The following is a 7349-nucleotide window of genomic DNA, read 5'->3' on the forward strand; positions in this document are numbered from 1 at the left end:
TGTTAAACCTCTCCACTAAGTGGCACCAGTCACTGGATGAATCCAAAGTCAGCTGTGTGGTAGCACTGGACATTGCTGGCGCATTCGACCGGGTGTGGCACCAGAGCCTCTTAGCAAAGCTTCAAGCACAGGGAATTGCAGGCTCTACGCTATGTCTCCTCAGTGATTACCTTCATGGTAGATCTCTAAGTGTAGTCCTCAATGGAACGGAATCAGCAAGGCATCCTATTGGGGCAAGCGTTCCACCAGAGTGTGCTGGGTCCACTGTTATGGAATGTCTACTTCAACGACCTTCTTCATCTCATCCCAGAATCACATGCATATGCAGACGACTGTACACTGACATTCACTTATCCAAGAGAAGAAATGCCAGCTGCTCTAAAGCTACATCAATCACCAGCTGAGAGCTATATCAGCTTGGGGAAATAGATGGCAAGTAACATTTGCACCTGAGAAAACGCAAATGATGATCGTCTCTAGGCACCATGATGGTAACGCTGGTGCAGTATGTAAGGATGAATGGGAGGATGTTGGCACCTGGAGAAGAAGTTGATATCCATTGGGGGTGAAATTTGACTCCCAAACTAACCATGAAGAACCATGTTGTAAATCTTGCAAACAAGGCAGCCAGGAAAGCACAGCACTTCGCCGTATCTCGCATCTGCTTGACAGTAGGGGTTGCAAGATCCTGTACGAGGCACAAGTACGCTCACACCTTGAATATGCTCCACTTTCTTGGTTTGCCTGTCCCCCTCTCATCTGCGACTGCTTGACAGAGTAGAGAACAGAGCAAGACGTCTCATCTCTCGCCTGGACCCATCCTGGATAGATCTGTCATTTCAGCAGAGCCTTCAACATAGGAGGGATAGTGGGTGGCCTTACTGTTATGTACAAGGCCAATATTGTCAAAATCACCACACTTGGATCCACTTCGAGGACAGCGTGAAACAAGCTTTTATGCCACAAGACGGGCAGAAAGCAGCAACTTCACTCTGGCTGTACCCTTCTCCAGAACATCACTCCATCTGAGATCATACATACCCAGGATGACTCGAGTATGGAACACATTCGTACAGCATAATGATGTCAACGAGATAACGTCAGTTGATCAAATGAAAATGCTGGCCCACAGATGGCTCCAACTTCCATCCTGTTCCCTACTTGTATGTCTCATAACAATAAAAATGCTTTCAAATGAGCTGATGTAGGTAACAGCTCTTAGCTTGCCAATAAAGTTAGGGAATCCTTAACCTGTAAATAGCTGTCAATAAAGCTAGGGATCCTTAACCTTGTCAAACCCTGCGGAGGGGAGAGAGAGAGAGAGAGAGAGAGAGAGAGAGAGAGAGAGAGAGAGAGAGAGAGAGAGAGAGAGAGAGAGAGAGAGAGAGAGAGAGAGAGAGAGAGAGAGAGAGAGAGAGAGAGAGAGGAGAGAGAGAGAGAGAGAGAGAGAGAGAGAGAGAGACTCAGAGACAGAAGTTGCAACAGCTGCAACAGCACATGCATCATGAGAAGTCCAATACTCCTGGAAAGACACCTTCAAGTTTTCTCTCAGTCTCCAACTCCCCCCCCCAAAAAAAAAAGATAAAGTGGACGGGCCTCCGAAAAGAAAATGGAATCCAACAAGAAAATATAGCGAGGAATACAAACAATATCAGAGAGTTTTACTGCAAGGACGAGAGAATACTGAAAGGGGCTTTTCTTGGCCCCTTTTTTTATTTTTTATTCTCTCTCTCTTTCTCACTCACTCACTTTAGGACAAAGGTTTTTAGGTTAGATTACAAGTTAAGAGCTTTCTTTCTCTCTCTCTCTCTCTCTCTCTCTCTCTCTCTCTCTCTCTCTCTCTCTCTCTCTCTCTCTCTCTCTCTCTCTCTCTCTCTCTCTCTCTCTCTCTTTCTCTTTCTTTCTCTCCACATGAAAAATGTACATATAGCTTTGGCAGAGAAATATCCAAATGAAATTACGAACTGCGTCAAGACTTACCAGCTCAAAATCTGCGTTGGAAACTTGACTGAAGGATAGACTAACCCAGTTAATAGTACTAGCATGAGTACTCTATGTGCCTGATGTAAGGCTCTAAATAGAGTATTTTAGTTATTTTTGGGTCTGTTATATTAAGAAAATCTTAGTAGCTAGAAAGATTTTCACTCACTGTAAGTGTTGATGTTGCTAGCACTCACTTCAAGTGTTGATGTTGCTAGCACTCACTTCAAGTGTTGATGTTGCTAGCACTCACTTCAAGTGTTGATGTTGCTAGCACTCACTTCAAGTGTTGATGTTGCTAGCACTCACTTCAAGTGTTGATGTTGCTAACACTCACTTCAAGTGTTGATGTTGCTAACACTCACTTCAAGTGTTGATGTTGCTAGCACTCACTTCAAGTGTTGATGTTGCTAGCACTCACTTCAAGTGTTGATGTTGCTAGCAGTCACTTCAAGTGTTGACGTTGCTAGCAGTCACTTCAAGTGTTGATGTTGCTAGCAGTCACTTCAAGTGTTGATGTTGCTAGCACTCACTTCAAGTGTTGATGTTGCTAGCACACACTTCAAGTGTTGATGTTGCAACACACTTCGCGTTGATGTTGCCAGCTACTTGCGCTGATGTTGCTAGCACTCACTTCCAAGTGTTGATGTTGCTGCACTCACTTCCAAGTGTTGATGTTGCTAACACACTTCAAGTGTTGATGTTGCTAGCACTCACTTCAAGTGTTGATTGTATTTGCTGCACTCACTTCAAGTGTTGATGTTGCTAGCACTCACTTCAAGTGTTGATGTTGCTAGCACTCACTTCAAGTGTTGATGTTGCTAGCACTCACTTCAAGTGTTGATGTTGCTAGCAGTCACTTCAAGTGTTGGCGTTGCTAGAACTCACTTCAAGTGTTGATGTTGCTAGCAGTCACTTCAAGTGTTGACGTTGCTAGAACTCACTTCAAGTGTTGATGTTGCTAGCAGTCACTTCAAGTGTTGACGTTGCTAGCACTCACTTCAAGTGTTGACGTTGCTAGAACTCACTTCAAGTGTTTACGTTGCTAGCACTCACTTCAAGTGTTGATGTTGCTAGCACTCACTTCAAGTGTTGATGTTGCTAGCACTCACTTCAAGTGTTGATGTTGCTAGCACTCACTTCAAGTGTTGATGTTGCTAGCACTCACTTCAAGTGTTGATGTTGCTAGCACTCACTTCAAGTGTTGATGTTGCTAGCACTCACTTCAAGTGTTGAAGTTGCTTGCACTCACTTCAAGTGTTGATGATGCTAGCACTCACTTCAAGTGTTGATGTTGCTAGCACTCACTTCAAGTGTTGATGTTGCTAGCCCTCACTTCAAATGTTGATATTGCTAGCATTCACTTCAAGTGTTGATGTTGCTAGCACTCACTTCAAGTGTTGATGTTTCTAGCACTCACTTCAAGTGTTGACGTTGCTAGCACTCACTTCAAGTGTTGATGTTGCTAGCACTCACTTCAAGTGTTGATGTTGCTAGCACTCACTTCAAGTGTTGATGTTGCTAGCATTCACTTCAAGTGTTAATGTTGCTAGCACTCACTTCAAGTGTTGATGTTCCTAGCACTCACTTCAAGTGTTGATGTTGCTAGCACTCACTTCAAGTGTTGAAGTTGCTTGCACTCACTTCAAGTGTTGATGATGCTAGCACTCACTTCAAGTGTTGATGTTGCTAGCACTCACTTCAAGTGTTGATGTTGCTAGCCCTCACTTCAAATGTTGATATTGCTAGCATTCACTTCAAGTGTTGATGTTGCTAGCACTCACTTCAAGTGTTGATGTTGCTAGCACTCACTTCAAGTGTTGATGTTGCTAGCACTCACTTCAAGTGTTGATGTTGCTAACACTCACTTCAAGTGTTGATGTTGCTAGCACTCACTTCAAGTGTTGATGTTGCTAGCACTCACTTCAAGTGTTGATGTTGCTAGCACTCACTTCAAGTGTTGATGTTGCTAACACTCACTTCAAGTGTTGGCGTTGCTAGCACTCACTTCAAGTGTTGACGTTGCTAGCACTCACTTCAAGTGTTGACGTTGCTAGCCCTCACTTCAAATGTTGATATTGCTAGCATTCACTTCAAGTGTTGATGTTGCTAGCACTCACTTCAAGTGTTGATGTTGCTAGCACTCACTTCAAGTATTCATGTTGTTAGCACTCACTTCAAGTGTTGATGTTGCTACCACTCACTTCAAGTGTTAGTCAAGCGGAATGTGAAAAGATATTTCTTCTCCCAGGTACATTACCATTATCATGTTTCCTCCAAGAAGACACACTTGTCTGTGTATAAGATATATATATATATATATATATATATATATATATATATATATATATATATATATATATATATATATATATGTATATACATATTTATATATATATATATATATATATATATATATATATATATATATATATATATATATATATATATATATATATATATATATATATATATATGTATATGTTAATAAATATATATATATATATATATATATATATATATATATATATATATATATATATATATATATATATGTATATACATATTTATATATATATATATATATATATATATATATATATATATATATATATATATATATATATACATATACATATACATATACATATACATATACATATATATATATATATATATATATATGTTAATAAATATATATATATATATATATATATATATATATATATATATATATATATATATATATATATATATATATATATATATATATATATATATATATATATATATATATATATATATATATTTGCTGTGCTTGCATAGTCACCAACCGCGATTCGACTCAGTCAGTTTTTGCCATAGGTTTCATCTGAGCCCACAGTCAGCGACGGAGTCTAGCTCTTGTCCCCGTGTGGTCGTGTAATATTTGGTGGCTACACTAGGATAGCCTCACTTCCATATCCACTTCATTGCACTTCCCTACTGACCCGTTTCTCACTCTTCTCATTATCTTCTTCAACCTGGTCTTCAATTTATAAAGATATCTATCATCTTCCCTTCTGAGGATTTTAAAAGAACAAAAAGTCACAATACCGTGAGTGGAAAAATACACAAATAACCCGCACATAGGAGATTTGTGACGACGCTTCTGTCCGTCTTGGACCATTAACTAGTCACAGAGAGGCAAGAAGGGAAGGCAGCAAATATTGTATATGTTGTCATATCACTCGTCAGGTTTTGTTTTTTAGTCTCCTCTCATAAGGAACCTCCTTTACCCCCACTACTACACTACTAGTCTGGCTGCAAAAGTTTAAACCTTTTCATTCGTTTAGAAATGCTTAATCAGATGGGAGCTGCAAGCTGATGCTGCATATTTTAAGATGAGCCTCAGGTGCGTTGCGTATTGTGATTGCAAGAATTTGTTATAGTGAACCCTGAGGGCAAGTCTGAGACGTGTAACTTCGCAGTGTGTGTATGTATTACTTAATTCACTTAACTGTGGATGCATGGGCCGAGTCTCAGCTCCTGGCCCCCCTTCTTCACTGGTCGCTACTAGTTCTACTCCCTTTCTGCTCCTTGAGCTTTATCATACCTCTTTTTAAAGCTATGTGTGGATCCTGCCTCCACTACATCACTCTCCAGACTATTCCACTTCCTGACAATTCTATGACTGAAGAAATACTTCCTAACATCCCTGTAACTCATCTGAGCCTTCAGCTTCCAATTGTGACCCCTTGTTGCTATGTCCCATCTCTGAAACATCCTGTCTCTGTCCACATTGTCAATTCCTCTCAGTATTTTATACATCGTTATCATGATTCCCCTATTCCTCCTGTCCTCCAGTTGCGTCTGGTAGATTTCCCTTTGCGCCGCTTTAATATATTTACGTACTTGACCAGGTGTGGGTTTCATATTGGTGCTGCATACTCCAGTATCGGTCTGATGTACATAGTGTATAAGTCTTGAACGATTCCTTACTCAGGGATCGGAATGCTATTCTTAGGTTTGCTAGTCGCCTATATACTGCAGCAGTTATTTGGCTGAAGTGCGCCCCAGGAGATGTGTTCGTTATTATACTCACCCCAAGACCCTTTTCCTTGAGTGAGGTTTGCAGTCTTCGGCCTCCGTAGTCTGTACTCTGTCTGTAGTCTTCTTTGACCTTCCCCGATCTTCATGACTTTGCAACTGGTGGGGTTAAACTCCAGGAGCCAGTTGTTGGACCAGGCTTGCAACCTGTCCAGATTCCTTTATGCGAAAGGAGAGAAGGTTAGCACTACCCTTGATAAGAATGGACAATACATATACTGTCAAGGCACAGTCGCTTCGGCGACACTTGACACATTTTAACATGAGGCCTGGTCACAGACCGGGCCAAGGGGGCGTTGACCCCCGGAACCCTCTCCAGGTATAGTCATGCACTTGAAATCTCCGCATTAGTTTCACATCGTCTGCAAACAGGAACACTGAATCCATCCCCTTCCGTTATGTCATTCACGTATAACAGAAACAGCACCGGCCCGAGGACTGACCCTTGTGGAGTTCCGCTCATCACAGACGCCCATTCTGACACCTAGTCACATACTATCACTCGTTGTTTCCTTCCTGTCAGGTATTCTCTGATCCATTGCAGTAACTTTCCTGTTATCCTGCATGATCCTCTAGTTTTTGCAATGATCTCTTGTGCAGAACTGTGTCGAAAGACTTCTTACAGTCCAAGAAAATGCAATCTACCCGGCTCTCTTTCTTCTGCCTTACTTCCGTCACCTTGTCGTAAAACTCCAGTAGGTTTATGACCTAGGATTTCTCCTCCCTGAAACCGTGCTCGTTATCATATAAAATCTCATTCCTTTCTAGGTGTTCCACCAGTCTTTTCCTAAGCTTCTCCATGACTTTGCACACTATACATGTAAGTGATATTGGTTTGCAGTTTAATGCTACCTGTCTGTCTCCTTTCTTAAACATTTGGACTACATTTGCTGTCTTCCACACCTTGTTTGGATAGATCTGTTGAAGATTATTGTTAATGGCATACACAGTACCTCTGCTCCCTCTCTCAGAACCCACAAAGAGATGTCCTGTCCCACCGTCTTTGAGATATCTGGCTCATTTAGCAGACTCTTCACCTCCTCGGTTGTGTGTAGTGTGTTCAGCACTTGTTGGTGTACCCTTCCATCGCGGTTTACTTCAGTCCTTTTTGTCTCCAGTGAAAATACCTCCTTAAATCTCGTATTATATCTTAACATGCTTCGTCGTTTCTTGTGATCTCCCCTCCTTCCTTCCTGATCCTGACTACCTGGCCCTTGACTGTTGTTTTCCTCCTGATGTGGCTGCACAACAGCTTTGGATCAGATATGGCTTTCGACGCT

General features: G+C 41.2%; 1 non-coding gene across 1 annotated transcript; it reads left to right on the forward strand.

Annotated features, from left to right (window-relative positions):
- The first annotated feature begins 6227 nt into the window (after window positions 1-6227).
- Window positions 6228-6329, forward strand: LOC128686503 (U6atac minor spliceosomal RNA). Its single transcript, XR_008406655.1, has one exon. It is a non-coding gene; the product is annotated as a U6atac minor spliceosomal RNA (small nuclear RNA).
- The last annotated feature ends 1020 nt before the right edge of the window (window positions 6330-7349 follow it).

This window comes from Cherax quadricarinatus, chromosome 17, assembly GCF_038502225.1.
Source record: "Cherax quadricarinatus isolate ZL_2023a chromosome 17, ASM3850222v1, whole genome shotgun sequence".
Classification (NCBI taxonomy): Eukaryota; Metazoa; Arthropoda; class Malacostraca; order Decapoda; family Parastacidae; genus Cherax; species Cherax quadricarinatus.